Here is a 16,642-nt window from a genome sequence, read left to right on the forward strand (position 1 = left end):
GCCTGATAGCTGCTGGAAAGAAGCTGTTTTTGAACCAAGAAATGCTGGCCTTGAGATACAATCTCAAGAAGTCTTCCACATACTTGATGATGAAGTCAGCAATAGTGGTGAAACATAGATTGAGGTTTTTCACTAAATCTTTGAATGTGGACCAGGCTGCCATCTCAATACTTTTGCGTTGGGTGCCATCTGTATCCTCAGGTTATCATTTAATGACTTTAATTACTGAACCCTCCCTTCATCAGCTTCTGCTTGTATGCAGGTAGCAGCAGTACACATAGCTTGGTGATCTGATGGGCCAAAATGTGGATGTCAGGTGAAGCGGTAGGCATTCTTTGTGGTTGTGTAGCAGTGTTGAGGCCTCTGATGGAACAAGAGGCATGCAAATGAAATATAGGTAGCATACTCTTGAAGTTGGCACAGTTGAAATACCCATTATAAATGCAGCCTCATGATATGGTAAACCCCCACCCCGGTATCTGGCATCTATGGGGGATGCCGGATAAGCAAATTTTCTGGTTGCTTGAGACTGCATGTCAATAAACCAACAGTGAGGCACACCAATTTTAAACTTCTGTATTTCTTTACCTATTTATTTTCCATAATTTTTGCTCGTTGCTTGAATTCCAGATAACTTGGCTTTTTACTGTACTTTGTTTTGAGGTAGTATTTAAGGTGAATTGTTCCTCTTGAAATAACTTCACACTAACTCAACTCTAAACTACTTTTTAAAAAAGGATGCAGCTCAATCCAAAAAGCACAGGGAGAAATGAAGAAGTCCCACTGAGAAATGCAGAGGTTTTGTTTAAAGAAAAGGCTGCTGTTTTAGACCTTAACACTTGTCTTGGAAACTGTGCAGAGCTTTTTTCCTCGGTTATGAAAATAGAGTAAGTGAAGTACAGAAGGTAAAAATTGCTGTTTTCTCTAGAGAACATGGAAAGCTGGAAAGCAGCAATTTTCCCCCGCCTCCCCAGCACAGCAGAGGCTATTGCCTTGTAAAGAAAAAGATTTGAATTATACAATGGCTGTGCATTTCTGTGTAGGTGAAGTTTTCTGTCGAGTTTATTGTTTTAGATCAGTCATTCCAAAAGGGCATGGTCAGGGGGCAGCGAGGAAAAAGGGGAGTGGTCCAACTGTTTCCAGCAAACTCAGCCTACAGTGCACTATTTGTCAGGTAAACAGGGGGTGGGGGTGACTGGCCAGGATGGTGATGGCCAGGGACAGTGACCGCTTTGGAAGGTGACCACTCAGAATGAGAGAAGAGGAAGTGTATATAGTGTGAAAACAGAAGACAATGTAGGTAAGATGTAAATTTACTCTTTCATATTGCTAAATAAATTGGTTTACTACAAGTTTTATTTGTGAAATATGTATACTTGTTTATTGTGTTAGATTAGTTATTTTAAATTTGCAGTGGATCTAATACCAAGAGAGGTGTGTGCTTGTTGCATGTGTGTGGGGGCGTGGCATGGGAGCCAAGGGGGGCGGAAACCCAATAAAGTTTGGAAACCATTGTTTTAGATGAAAGAATTTAATTGTCTTGAAGGTGCCTAAAAAGCAGAATTTAAAATGTTGGTCCCCAACTTCAAACAATGGCCTAACCTTTTGAAGATTCCACTGAACAGTGATGTATTTGTCAATGGAACTGAATGCTATTTGTTTGTTGCTCCAATCTGTAAAGTTTTTACAGTCAAAGGCATCATGCCTCAAGTCGTATGCAGATGAATATCAGGAGTTCAACTTCAATAAAATGAATATTACCAAAGATATTGCAAAATAATCAGTACCGTCCTGAAACATTGGCCCATTTTGTTAATCAGAAGTGACCAAGAATGCAATGGAGTTTGTTGTAAATCACTTAAAATAAGCAACTTCAAGATCTGTACATCCACATTTTAAGCCTCTATCATTTAATGTGTATCTGAAACCAGGTCTCTTTTGCTGGACCAATTGACTGAAGAAAAAACTCAACTGTTCCTCTTTCCAGGATGGAGTCCTGAAATTAAAAGTGGCTTTCTGCGAAGCAACGCAAATGAGTTTTCCCTATTTGATAAACTATGGAAACCAACTCATCACTTTACTTCTAGCCTCCGTGACTGCTGCAGGCACGTGCACTGATATGTTTGATGTTTTCCTACCTATTATTTTTCAACCTTGAGTTCCAGTTTATCTCTGTTTTTAGAGGAGCAATTCAAGGCGATTTCTCCTTTGCAACTTACCTCTGCACTTCTATTGTGCCACAGGTTTCAACCATTTGTTGTGAAATTCTTTCCCTTGCATCACCTCTCTGTGGCATCTTTCCCCATCTTACATATTTAGTCACTTTAAGGATGATATTTGCCTAAATGAGTTAACTTGGAGTTTGATTTATCTGTGCAAGGTTGTATGTTTCTGCTTTTGGCAGAAAACATTTTTGTTCATTCTAAATTTTCTCAATTTCCTGCACACAATATTACTTTGACCTTTTCCACAACACAACTCCTGTGGTTAGAAGTGTATAGCCCCTTCTTTCTTACATTGATTGCCACGGTAGCACCCTCCATAATGTTCATAAGGGTGTTACCATGGCAATCAATTATATAACAAAAAGTTATTCCTTCAGTGCTGTTGTGATCATATCTGGCTTGGCTTCGCGGACGAAGATTTATGGAGGGGGTAAAAAGTCCACGTCAGCTGCAGGCTCGTTTGTGGCTGACAAGTCCGATGCGGGACAGGCAGACACGGTTGCAGCGGTTGCAGGGGAAAATTGGTTGGTTGGGGTTGGGTGTTGGGTTTTTCCTCCTTTGCCTTTTGTCAGTGAGGTGGGCTCTGCGGTCTTCTTCAAAGGAGGTTGCTGCCCGCCATAACTGTGAGGCGCATGTTATTCCTTCAGTGCTGTTGTGATCATATAACCATATAAGAATTACAGCACGGAAACAGGCTATCACGGCCCTATTTGTCCATGCCGAAACAATGATAATCTCCTAGTCCCACTAACCTGCTTTCTGCTCATAACCCTCCATACCTTTTACATCCATACATCTATCCAAATTTCTCTTAAAAGATAATATTGTACCTGCCTCCACCACCTCCACCGGAAGCTCATTCCAAACAGTAAAGAAGCTTCCCCTTGTGTTGCACCTAAACTTTTGCCCCCTAACTCTCAGCTCATGGCCTCTTGTTTGAATTGCCCCAATCCTCAATGGAAAAAGTCAATCCACATCTACTTTATTATCCCCCTTAAAATTAAAGAAAAAACGCTATCAGCCTTCTATGCTCCATGGAATAAAGACCTAACTGTGGCAGTGTGAGCAGTAGGAGAAACACAGCCATCTCATTGAGGGTCGTTAATGACTTTTTATTCAAATTCAGCGCACCCCTTTAAGGGCAGCATGAACTCAGTTACTTGGTGCATTGTGACATCATAAAACGCTGCCCAGGGTGCGCGCTGGAAGGGATGCTGGACTCAGAGAGAAACCTCTGATGACGCCATTTCCCCATGGCTGCTCCACCACGTGGCGATACAAGTGGGGCCGGTTCACCATGAGGATGTGCGCCACCACACAACACCCCCCTCCAAACCGACTACGCGTCCTGTCGTTTTGGTGGCCGGCCCCGGCACTTGGCCACGGATGTCTGCACCGACTGTGATAAGTCCAGATGGGCCACCTTCAAAATAAAAAAAATTCCTCTCTCCCCCCCAACGTCCAGGGTGAAGGTTCCGCCGCACCTGTGCAAGACTTTGTATGGCCCCTCGTACGGTCGCTGTAGCAGTGCACCTTGTGGTCCCCTCCTCACGAAAACGAACTGGGCTGAGTTGAGCTCTTTGGGGAAATGAAATGGCTAGGTGCGGTCGCTGTAGCAGTGCACCTTGTGGTCCCCTCCTCACGAAAACGAACTGGGCTGAGTTGAGCTCTTTGGGGAAATGAAATGGCTAGGTGCCATGGCGTGCTGGGGGAAGGGGAGCTAAGGAGGCCAGTCGCCTGCATAGGTCCGCCAACAGGTTTTTGTCGGTGGCTGTGCTGTCAGGGTCTGGGCCGAAAAACTTACCTGGCAGGGAAAGCGATGCGCCATAGACCATCTCCGCTGCTGAAGCCTGCAGGTCCTCCTTGGGTGCTGTCCTAATCCCGAGGACGACCCAGGGTAGTTCGTCTGCCCAGTCTGGTCTAAGTGATGCCTTCAAGTGCATGTGGAACCTCTCTACCAACCCGTTGGACTGCAGGTGGTATGCTGTGGTGTGGTGGAGCTTGACCCCCTGGAGCTTCGCCATCTGAGTCCACAGCGCCCCTCTGTCGCGAGTGATGTGCGCTGGGACTCCGAAATGGGCGATCCATTGGCTGACCAGAGTCCTGGCGCACGTCTTTGCGGAAGCCTCCTTAATCGGGACGGCCTCCGGCCACCTTGTGGCCCTATCCACCACCATGAGGAGGTAACGAGCCTCCTTGGACACCAGCAGAGGCCTGATGACATCAATATGGATGTGTTGGAATCTGCGAACTGCCAGGTCGAAGTTCTGGATAGGGGCTTGCGTGTGTTGCTGGACCTTGGAGGTCTAGCACCTGGTACAGTTCCTGGCCAGTTCCGCCACCTCTTTCTTCAGCCCATGCCACACAAACCACTCCGCGACCATCCACACGGTTGTCTTTACTGCTGGGTGAGCGAGATCGTGGATGAGACTGAAGATCTTTGCCCTACAATGCGGCGGGACCACAGGGCACAGCATGCCTGTTGAGACATCGCAGACCAATGTGTCCAGGCTGCTGGGCACCTGGACATCCTTGAGTTTTAGGCCGGAGATGGCGGTCCACAAGGCCAGCGTCTCTGTATCGTTTCTCTGTGCCTGAGCCAGTTGCTCATAATCCAGGCCGGGCACGAGAGTGTTGATGGCTGGACAGGAGAGCGCATCCGCCACTATATTGTCCTTTCGGCCCTGTGTCGGATGTTGATCGTGAACTCAGTCATGTACTAGAGGTGGTGCTGCTGTCTGGCGGACCACGGATCCTTGACCATCGTCAGTGCTTGAGTGAGGGGCTTGTGATCCGTGAAGGCTGTGAACGGCCTGCCCTTGAGGAAGTAGTGGAAATGGTGGATGGCCAAATACAGCGTCAGGAGCTCCCGGTCAAAGGCGCAGTATTTGAGCTCTGGCGGGTGCAGCTGCTTGCTGAAAAAGGACAGCGGGCGCCATTGTCCATTGAGCCACTGTTCTAGAGCCCCACCCCCCCACTGCCATAGCTGAGGCATCCATGGAGAGCGCAGTGTGTGCCACTGGCTGCGGGTGCACCAGCAGCGTGGTGCTGGCTAGAGCCTCCTTTGTCGCGATTAAAGCCTTGTCCGCTTCCTCTGACCACGTTTCTTTGGTGGCCATGAGTGCGAACAATGGGCGCATGGTACGTGCGGCTCCGGGGATGAAATGATGGTAAAAGTTCACCATCCCCGCTTTTCAGGGTGGAGGGTTTGGGGAATCGTTGAACAGCCCCACTACCTTCGGCGTGGCCCCAGCCACCGAAATGGTGTGCCCCAGGAACTGGAGGGACTCCTTGCCAAACTGACATTTGGCCGCAGTGATCGTGAGGCCGAAGTCCGCCAGCTGGTCAAAGAGTGAGCAGAGGTGGGCTTTGTGTTCATCGTAGTTGTGACTGGCAATGAGAATATCGTCCAGGTAAATGAACACAAAGTCCAGGTCTTTTCCAACCGCGTCCATGAGGCGCTAGAACATTTGGGCAGCGTTCTTTAGACTGAAGGGCATAAGCAGGAACTCGAAGATGCCAAAAGGGGTGATAATGGCTGTCTTACCCATGTTGTCTGGATCCACCGGGATCTGATGGTATCCCCACACGAGGTCCACTTTGGAGAAGACCCTTGCGTCGTGGAGGTTGGCGGCGAAGTCCTTTATGTGGGGCACTGGGGATGGTTGCGTCATTCAACCGATGGTAGTCCCCGCACAGTCTCCAGCCTCCGGATGATTTCGGGACCAGATGGAACAGCGATGCCCAGGCGCTGTCCGAGCGCCAGACGATTCCCAGTTCCTGGAGCCTGGAGAACTTCTCCTTTGCCTGCTGGAGCTTCTCGACTGCAGCCGTCTGGGTCTAGCATGCAGCAGGGGGCCCTGTGTGGCGATGTGGTGGAAGACCCCATGCTGGGGCAGGGTGGCATTGAATCGAGGCTCTAAGATGGCGGGAAATTCCCTGGCGGTGGCTATGACGGCGATTTCAGGCCTGCTGGCTTGTGCTGTGTCCAGTTGGGTGGAGTGGGAAGTTTGGGCGTTGACCAGCCTTTTGCTCTTCATGACAACCAGTAGGCCGTGAGCTCTGAGGAAGTCGGCCCCTAACAGTGCAGTGCGCACGGAGGGTAGGACGAATCTCCAGTGAAACTTCTTCCTGATCTGGATCTGTGCCCTGCAGGTGTCGTAGGTCTTGATGGTGGAGCTGTTAGCTGCCCACAGGGTTGGACCTTGAGATCGGGTGTGAGTCTCTAATGCTGTGGGAGGTGGGGTGGGGCGGAAGGATGCTGAGCTCAGCCCCTGTGTCCACCAAGAATCGGCGGCCAGTGGATCTGTCTGTCACATGAAGGAGGCTGTTTGTGTGGCCAGCTGTCACAGCCATCAACGGCGGCTGGCCTGGTCGTTTACCTTAAACCCGCAGCGCTGGCGGCACTTACAGGTTTGTGCTCCCCAGCGCTGGTGGTAGAAACACCAGGTTGACTGGACCTCCTCTGGCTTGGTCTTGGGAGTGGTTTGCGGTCTGCTGGCTCCTGGTTGAGGGCTGCCTCGTTCTCTCTCTTCATGCGCCAGAGGACATCCGCATGGGCAGCTGCTCTCCTCGGGTTCGAGGTCTTCATCTGTGAGGAGCAGCTGGATGTCCTCCGGCATCTGTTCCAGGAATATCTGGCGGAAGAGAAAACAAGGTTTGTGGTCTTCCACCAGGGCCAGCATTTCGTCCATCAGCGCCGACGGACTATGGTCCCCAAGCCCATCTAGGTGAAGAAGCCTGGAAGCCTATGCTGGGGAGTTAGCCTGAAAGTTCCAAGCAGCAGGTTTTTGAGGGCGGTGTACTTGCCCATAGCCTGGGGATGGTGGATGATGTCATTCACCCTCACTGCCGTATCTTGGTCCAGAGCGCTCACGACATGATAGAACATCGTGGTGTCTGAGGAAATGTTGCGGAGTTGAAATTGTGCTTCCGCCTGCCTGAACCATGTTTTCAGTCGGTGGGCCCAAAAAGGGGGAAGCTTGATGGAGATAGCGTTAACCTCTGCTGAATCCATGGTGTTTTGAGTCCAGACAAAAGTCGGGGTCACCACTGTGGCAGTGTGAACAGTGCAAGAAACACAGCCACCACGTTGAGGGTCGTTAACGACAGTTTTTATTCAAATTCAGCATGCCCCTATAAGGACAGCAGGAGCTCAGTCACCTGGTGCATTGTGACATCAAAATCGCTGCCCAGGGTGGGCGCTGGAAGGGATGCTGGAGTCCGAGAGAAACATCTGACGATGCCATTTCCCCATGGCTGCTCTGCCTCATGGCGATACAAGCGGGGCCGGTTCCCCATGAGGATGTGCGCCGCCACATAACTTGTTTAACCTTTCTCTATAACTTAGGTGATGAAACCCAGGTATCATTTTGATAAATCTTCTCTGTCCTGAATGTTAGTGACATATTTCCAAGTCACAACTGTGTGTGCAACATGCAAAGGAAGTTTTAGGCCACGGAATTCCTATCACTTTTCTATCTTTATCCATTAGGTGGAGGAAGTTACAGATTTTAGAGGATGCTATTAATTCTTGATGAGTTCCTGCTTTAAATTATAGTTGATGCGGAACATTCAGGATTTTGACTTCATTTGAGGATCAGGATATTTGGAGAAGCACTTTCACCTGTTGGTTCTTTGAATGGTCATTTCCATCCATGACTCAGAGGCAGGACTGCAGAACTTTGATAAAATTTATTGCCTTTGAGATTAGTTAGCTCTGTCTGGAGATTACTGCTGTTTAAAAGCTTGTGGTGCCAGATGGATCAACTTTAAACTGAAGCTTGATTGATGCATTACTTTTCACCATGTTATAGCTATTGAAGTTTAGCAAAATTTTTGTGCATTTAACTTGTGAATTAATGTCCAAACATCTTTGCTATGGAATTTAAAATGTAAAATTTAAATTTGCATTTATTTGGCAGGGATCCAGGCACAGAACAACCTTGCAGACTTAAAAAGTCACCATGATCAGATTGCAAAACTAAGCATTTTAAGGGTCTCCCAGTGTCACCCATTTCAGTTCCCCATCCCATTCCCTTGCTAACATGTCTATCCGTGGTCTCATGCACTGCCAGACTGAGAACACCCTCAAATTGGAGGTACATACCTTGTCTTCCATCTGGACACCCTCCAAGTGGATGGGATTAACATCGACAGGTTTCCATTAAACACTCCCCATCTTCTTTTCCCCCGTCTCCTTTTCTCTAGTTCATCTGGCCCATCAAGCCTGCTCTGCCATTCAGTGAGATCACAGCTGATCTGATGATAGGCACATCTCCACCTACCCACCTTTTCCCGGTATCCCTTAATTACCCTACTTTGTAAAAATCTATCCAACCTTGTCTTAAATATATTAATTGAGGTTCACTGCTTCAGTAGGCAGCAAATTCCATAGATTTACCATCCTCTGGGAAAAGGCTCCTTCTTATCTCTGTCTTGAATCTACTACCCTGAATCTTGAGGCTACGTCCCCCAGTTCTGGTCTCCCCACCAATGGGAACAACTTACCTACTTCTGTCTTAGCTATGCCTTTCATAATTTTATACTCTTCTATAAGATCCCTTCTCATTCTTCTAAATTCCACTGAGTACAGTCCCAGACAATTCAATCTCTCCTCGTAGGCTAACCCCCTCATCTTTGCAATCAACCTGTGAGCCTCCTCTGGACTATTACCAAAACCAATACATCCTTCTTCCAAGTAAGAACACCAGAACTGCATGCAGCACTTGTACAGTTGTTGCATAACTTCCCTGCTCCTAAATTCAATTCCTCTACCAATGAAGGCCAACATTCCATTTGCCTTCTTGATAGCCTGCTGCACCTGCAAACCAACCATTTGCAATTCATACACAAACACTCCCAAGTCCTTCTGCACGTCAGCATGTTCCAATCGCTTGCCATTTAAATAATAATAATCTGATCGTCCATTTTTCCTTCCAAAGTGGATAACCTCACATTTACCAACATTGTACGTCATCTGCCAGACTCTTCCCCATTCATTTAACCTCTGCAGATTCTACAGATCCTCTGCACAATTTGCTTTTTCACTCAATTTAGTGTTAGGGGCAAACTTAGATACACTACACTCTGTCCCCTCTTCCAGATCATTCATGTATATTGTGAACAGTTGCAGGCCCAGCATCGACCCCTACGGCACTCCACTCCCAATCTATTGCCAACCAGAATAACACCCCTGTATCTCAACTCTCTGCTTTCTTAAATGGAACTCTTCCCTTTTGTAATATAGTACAACTCTGATTATCCATAATGGTTGGGACCGACCGGGCCGATGTTGGATAAACATTTTTTTGGAGATCTGGTCATTTTTTAAAAACAGTCCAGTTGCAATAGCAAATCACTTGTAATAGCAAATCACTTGTAACAGTGTTAAAGAACAGCAAGCAACTAGGGAAGGATTTTTAAGCATGAAAATAATGTTTAATTCTCACCAAAGAAATGTTGGCCACTGATGATCACCAACACCTCCCCACCAAGGTCCCTGCTCCTGATGGGTGGCCGCTCTCCTTGATGATGCTGGGATAAGGGATTCCTCTGAAGGCCTGCAGCTAGAAGATAGTGGCTTGCAAATTGAGGGGGGAGTTGGAAAGAAAAGTCAATAGAGGAAGGTAAAGAAGAAATGGAGAGAGAGAGAGGGGAGGGAGTTACCTGAAACGAGTAAATATTTTTTTCAAACTGTGAAGTTCAGTTCGGCTCTGAAAAATTTTGGATAAATGAGGATTTCTCATTTGCTCTGGATATCCTCATTTAACTGAAATTAAAAAAAAATTAGAGAGATGAGGATTTCAGAAAATCGGAGTAATACTATACATGCTTAGTAAGTTCAGCGTGTGGGAATATAGGAGGAGGTAGGTACTGGATGCCTCAGTGGACTTAAAAATTGATAAATACACAGTGCATGATGAGATGTAACCAATCTTAACACGTGGCTAAAGTCAAGGTGCGGGAGGGAGAGCTTCAGGTTTCTGGATCACTGGGCTCTTTTCTAGGGAAGATGGAACGAACCTGTTCCGACAGGACAATTTGCAACTGAACTGGAGGGGGACTAAATCTTTGCAGGACTGTTTGTTTTAGTGCTGCTTCAATGGGATTAAACTAGATTTGCAGGGAATGGGAACCAGTGCTGGAAAAGATGATGTGAAAATAGCAAACACCATAGGAAATCAATGGGTTCAACATGGTGGAAATATTCTCATGGGCATCTCTTTCAATGCAAGGAGTATTGTAGGAAAGCTAGACAAGATTAGAGCATGGATTGGCACGTGGAATTATGACATTGTAGCCATTAGTGAAACTTGCTTGCGGGGGGTTGGGGTGGGCAGGACTGTCAGCTCACTGTTCGTGGCTTTCATTGCTTTAGACGCAATAAAACTGGGATGGGGAGAGTGAAAGAAGGAGGAGTGGCTTTGCTCGTCAGGGAAAATATCACAGCTGTGCTCAGGCAGGACAGACCAGAGGTCTCGTCTACTGAGGCTATATGGGTGGAGATGAGGAACGGGAAAGGTAATGACCACACTCATTGGGGTTGTGCTATAGGCCACCCAATAGTCAATGAGAATTGGAGGAGAAAATCTGTGGAGAGATAGCAGAGAGCAGCAGGAACCATAAGGTTGTGATAGTAGGAAATTTCGATTTTCCACCTATTGACTGGGACTCCCATATTGTCAAAGGGCTGGATGGCCTGGAGTTTGTCAAACATGTTCAAGGAATTTTAAAAAATCAATATATAGAGGTACCAACTAGAGAAATGCAATACTGGATCTCCTTTTAGGGAACAAGACAGGACAGGTGACAGAAGTATGAGCAGAGGAACATTTTGGGACAATCGATCATAATGCCATTGGTTTCAAGTTAATTATGGAGAAGGTTAGGCCTGGGCATCTGGTTGAAATTCTAAATTAGAGAAAGGCCAATTTTGTGGAAATGAGAAAAGATCTTAGAATGCATGGATTGGGACAAGTTGTTTTCGGGCAAGGATGTGTGAGATAAGTGGAGAACCTTCAAAGGTGAAATTTTGAGAGTACATATTTGTATGGTCCTGTCAGGATTAAAGGCAACGTTAGCAGGCATAGGGAACATTGGTTTTCGAGGGATATTGGGGATCTGGTTCAGAAGAAGAGACGTGTTTCGCAAGTATATGCAACAAGGAGTATTAAAACATGCAAGAACCTCAAGAAAGAATTCAGGAAGGCCAAAAGAAAACACAAGGTTGGTTTGGTAGACAATGTCAAGGAAAATCCTAACTGTTTCTATAGGTGTATTAAGAGCAGATAAAGGACAAAATTGGTCCCCTTGAAGATCTGAGTGGTCAGCTTTGTATGGAATTAAAAGAGATGGGAGAAAGCTTAAACGTTGTTTTTCAATCAGTAGTCACACAGGAATCTAGCACAAGCCATGGAAACTAAAGAACACAATCAGTGAGGTCATGGAACCTATATAGATTAAAGAGGAGGATAAATCCCAAGAGCCTGAAAAGATATTCCTTTGACAGAGGCTAGTAGAAAAATTGCAATGGCTCGGTCAGAAATATTTAAAGTGTCCTTATCCACGGGTATGGTGATGAAAAATTGGAGGGTAACTCACATTGTTTAAAAAAGGCTCCAAAAGTAACCCTGGAAATTATAGGCCGTTGAGCCTGACATCAGTGGTAGGTAATTTATTGGAAGGTGTTCTCGGAGATCGGATATATAATTATTTGGATAGGCAGAAGCTGATTAAGGATAGTCAACATGGCTTTATGTGTGGTAGGTCATGTTTAATCAATCATAGTTTTGCAAGGATGTTACCAGGAAAGTTGATGAAAGAAAGGCTGTGGATGTTATCTACATGGAGTTTAGTGAGGCCTTTGACAAGGTTCTACTTGGGAGGCTAGTCAGGAATGTTCAGATGCTCGGTATTCTTGGTGAAGTAGTGAATTAGATTCGACAATGACTGGGCGGGAGAAGCCAGAGAGCCGTGGTGGATGATTGCTTCTCAGGAGGCCTGGTGTGCCTCAGGGTTCAGTGCTGGGTCCATTGTTGTTTCTCATCTATATCAATGTTGTGGATGATAATGTGGTAAATTGGATCAGTAAGTTTGCAGATGGCGTGAAGTTTGGAGGCATTGTGGACAGAAAAGAAGGTTTTCAAAGCATGCAGAGGGATCTGGACCAGCTGGAAAAATGGACTGAAAAATGGCAGCTGGAATTTAATGCAGACAAGTGTAAGATGTCATATTTTAGAAGGACAAACCAAAAAAAGGACATACATGGTAAATGGTAGGGAACTGAGAAGTGCGGTAGGACAGAGGAATCTGGGAATATAGATACAGGTAGTCCCTGGGTTAAAACACCATATTTACAAACAAGCCGGCTGGAAGTAGAATGCCGTGAACTTCTGGTTCAAGTGTGGTTGAGTGAGTCAGCATCAAGAAAGAGTATACTGTACTATAATCTCGAGTGATGCAGAGAAAGAGGGATGGCTTGGCCAAAAGCAAAGGAAGACTGATAAGATTTCTCACTTTAAAATATTCTGAGAATTTGTTTCAAATGTAATATTTCAGTTATGCAGGTATTATCTGATCTTTCCATTACCCTCCTGCCTTGCTCATTTCTGCTTGATAATGTTTGTGACGATGAATGGAAAGACGGTAGAGGTTATGTGATCTGCACCTTACTTTGCTTGCAGATGTCAACTGCAGATGGAGAGTCATGAGAACGCAATGGGTGTGAGGTGTTTAGGTTGGCTGTGTCATGTGGAATGGTTATGTAGATACACATCCACCTCTCTTCTCATTCACTTGCTGAAGGAGCATCTCTCTGACCTTGTAAATTACTGCAAAGGTTCTTGCTGCACATCATCCTGGAATAAATAAACATGTCAGTGTTCTAACAGAGGGAAAACTCAGCTCATTTTTCATAGGAGAGTTTAGAGGTAAATACCAAATTTACCAGGGGATTTAAGGCCATTTATGATGAGAAAAAGAAAAGTTCTGCCTACTTCAAGAAATTGACTCCAATAGTTAACCCCCACCCCTGTCCCAGCAGCAGAATCAAACCCTGTCTCTCCAGCACCAGGTCCATCCTCTCCATCATCTTCTTGTACATCATCCAATGATTATAATGCTTAAGATGTTGTAGTGTATTTGGAAGTGTTTATGGTGTTTTACATGCTTAAAAAGATTTTAAAAATATATCTATATATGCTCTATACTAAGATAAACATTTGATTAACTGACGCTAAGGATCATATGCACTTGTTCCAAATTGAATGCAAATTCGAGTTAAAGACAGATCTAGGTAACAGAACTCGTTTTTAACCGGGGGACTGCCTGTATGTAAATCCCTGAAAGTTGTGTCACAGGTAGATAGGGTTGTAAAGAGAGCTTTTGGCACATTGGCCTACATAAATCAAAGTACTAAGTATAGGAGTTGAGATGTTATAGTTAAGACCTTGCTGAGGTCAATTTGGATTATTGTGTGCAGTTTTGCTCAGTCTTCAGGAACGGAGTTACAGGGAAAGGTTAAACAGGTTAGAATTTTATTCCCTGGAGCATAGAAGAATGAGGAGAGATTGATAGAGGTATACAAAATTATGAGAGGGGAATAGACAGAGTAAATGTAGGCTTTTTCCATTGAGGGTGGGTAAGAGCCAGACAATCAATATTATTGAAATGGAAAGCTGACTCTTCACCTACCCATACACAGTGGTAGCATGATGTAATGTCCTATTTTAGCTTGGAGAAAATTAGATAAAACATTAAAGATAGAAAGTTTCAATTTTTAAAGATGTGGGGCCCATTCATAGAATGCTATCATGATTGGAAGATTTAAGAATTTTGAATGTTCCAGAGATTGTGTCTGATGTCTGGAGGTCGCCATCACATGCACAATTTCCTTTTTTTTAATATATAAGGTAATCTTGATTAGAGGGAGGGGGTAGATTAGATTTAGTTTTTAGGTTCTTTTTTGTTTTTGTTTTTTTTTTCTTTTTTAAAAATTTGGCTTAACTTGGCAAGTATGGGTTACATTAATTCAATTACTTTTTTATGTGGATCAAGGAACTATGGATGTAGTTCCATCAAGTTTGTTTTTGTACCTGCATGTATGAGTTGTTTTATGTGCTTTCCTTAAAAAAAATTGTACAAGTTTATATCTTAAACTCAAAATATTTTAAAAAGAAAACTTTAGGAGAAACATAAGGGGAACTTCACACAGAGTGGTAGGGGTGTGGAATGAGCTGCCATCTGAAATGGTAAATTCGGACTCAATTATAACATTTAAGAAGAATTTGGCCAGGAACATGGATGGGAGAAGTATGGATGGCGATGGACTGGGTGTAGATCAACGGAGCTAGGCAAAAAATGGTTTGGCACAGACTAGAAGGGCCAAAGAGGTCTGTTTCTCTGATGTAATGTTTCTATGGACTACTATGGGAGGCAGTGAGATTGCTGGGGCTTTGGAAAAAAAAATTCTAGTCTCCCTGACCAAAGTGGTACTAAATAACTATATTACAGCAAAGACCCTGTTACTTTTCAAGGACTGTAGCAGGGATAAGCTCGGTAATTACAGATTTATTAATTTAACATCAGTCATACAAAATTTTCTGGAAAAACACTGAAGGACAGATTGATCTGCACTTGGGAAAAGCAAGAATATACAGCACAGCTTTGTTAAAGTAGATCCTGTCTGACTAATTTGATTTAATATTTCAAAGATAACAAAAGCAGCAAATGGTGAAAAAGCTTTATCGGTCAGCACATGGAAAGAGAAGCAGTTAACGTTTCGGGTCTGTAACTTGCAATGTTTCAGATCTGCTTAAGATACGGACAAATCAGTACAGGCTCCATTTTATGTTCTCTGCTACTCTCCAGCCTGCCTGCTGAGTATTAAAAAGGTCAAGTTCCACTCTAGAGACATGAGTACAAAAATCTAGGCTAATATGCAGTCCAGAGGGAATGCACAAATGTTGGAGTGAAATCCCGTCTGTTTTCCCAGATTGATGGAAAAGATTAAGTCGTGCAGTTTTGAAGAGCAGGAATGTTTGCCCGTGGTGTCTGGGACAGTATTTTTCCCTCGTCTTTCACCCTGTTGATTTTCCAAGTCAGTATCATTTACTAATTGGCTGCTGTTTTTTCACATTGTGGCAGTGGCAGCTCTTCAGAGCTATTTCATTGCCTGCAAAATGCTTAGGGGGGGTGTTACAGAGATTTATGAAATACATGGTTGGGGCTGGGGATGCAGAGAAAAAGGGAACATTTCTGATTCTACTTTGATCATTCCTGCAGATTAGAAATGACAAAGGTTGCGGCTGGTTCTGGTGAAACTGATGCAGCGCTGTAATAGAGAGCCTTCTGACTGAACACCTTCACAGTTGCCCATTTTGCCACACTTTCCTGTGGTGTGGGCCAGCTCCCTAGACTGGATTGCATCAAACGCATGACAACCTTGATGCAACTGGGGTGTTTGCAATAACAAACAGACTGATTATTTTGAAGGGGTTTTCATGTTCATGATATAGGATGATATCCCTCTCTCATTTCCCATTTCTCTTCAATAAAACCCATACCAACTTCTACCGACGAGGGCTTTCTTCAGGTTTCTTCTCTACATCCTCTTTGGTGTTTCCAAACAAAATAATTGTTCCTTTCTCTGATACTTCCTTATCAGTACTTAGTATGACGAGTTTGCAGAAAATTAGCTCTTTTAAAAATTATACGTAGTAAAATTTTAAATATACAATCATTTAAACTTTTTCTTACAAGCACAACAAACAAAAACAAAACAGTCTCTTTCTTCTCCACCCCCCACAAATCCGTTCACCGTCAGAGCTTCTATATATTTTAAGAATAAAGAGTACAGTTGGGGAAACTACATTTTTGTATATATAATAGTGACTTTTATAACCTTTTTATTACTGTATCTGGGCCCCTATGTGGTTCAGGTATGGCTGACAGACCTTAACAAAAGTGTTGTATTTATTCTTTATGTGATTTTTTTCATGTATACACCTGTTCATTTCTGCAGTCCATCATCCTGTTAAGTAGAGGGAAGTCAGACTTCGAATTGATTGCGATACAGTTTTTTTTTTGCTACTGCCAGTGCTATTTTTATAAATGAGATTTGATATTTGGTCAACTTGTCGCTTATTTCTATGAAATTACCTAATAGATACAGTTCCGGGTCATCCGTGAAGACCACTCCTGTTATCCTGGTAATTTTTTCTCCAATTTCTTGCCAAAATGGCCTCATTTTCACGCATGACCACGTGACATGTAGAAAAGTTCCTGTCTCAATCCCACATCTGAAACGCATCTCTGAAATTTCAGCTTTTGATCTGTTTAACTTTGTGGGGTAAGATATAATTGGTGTTTTAAAAAAAAAATTATACTGAACCAGTCCATATCTTGTATTTATAATT

The 16,642-nt window shown here is 44.3% G+C and overlaps 1 protein-coding gene across 8 annotated transcripts in view; it reads left to right on the forward strand.

Annotated features, from left to right (window-relative positions):
* The window catches only part of LOC138760519 (transcriptional-regulating factor 1-like), a 306,320-nt gene that overhangs the window by 90,896 nt on the left and 198,782 nt on the right, over nt 1-16,642 (forward strand). Inside the window, exon 1 of one of the 8 annotated variants that reach the window (XM_069931161.1) lies at nt 7,451-7,575. The exons of the other annotated variants lie outside the window; for them this stretch is intronic. The gene's annotated coding sequence lies outside the window, so the exon portion shown is untranslated. Of the gene's footprint in view, nt 1-7,450; nt 7,576-16,642 lie in introns of those variants that run through there. 8 annotated transcript variants of the gene reach the window in all.

This window comes from Narcine bancroftii, chromosome 4 (assembly GCF_036971445.1).
Source record: "Narcine bancroftii isolate sNarBan1 chromosome 4, sNarBan1.hap1, whole genome shotgun sequence".
Taxonomy (NCBI): Eukaryota; Metazoa; Chordata; class Chondrichthyes; order Torpediniformes; family Narcinidae; genus Narcine; species Narcine bancroftii.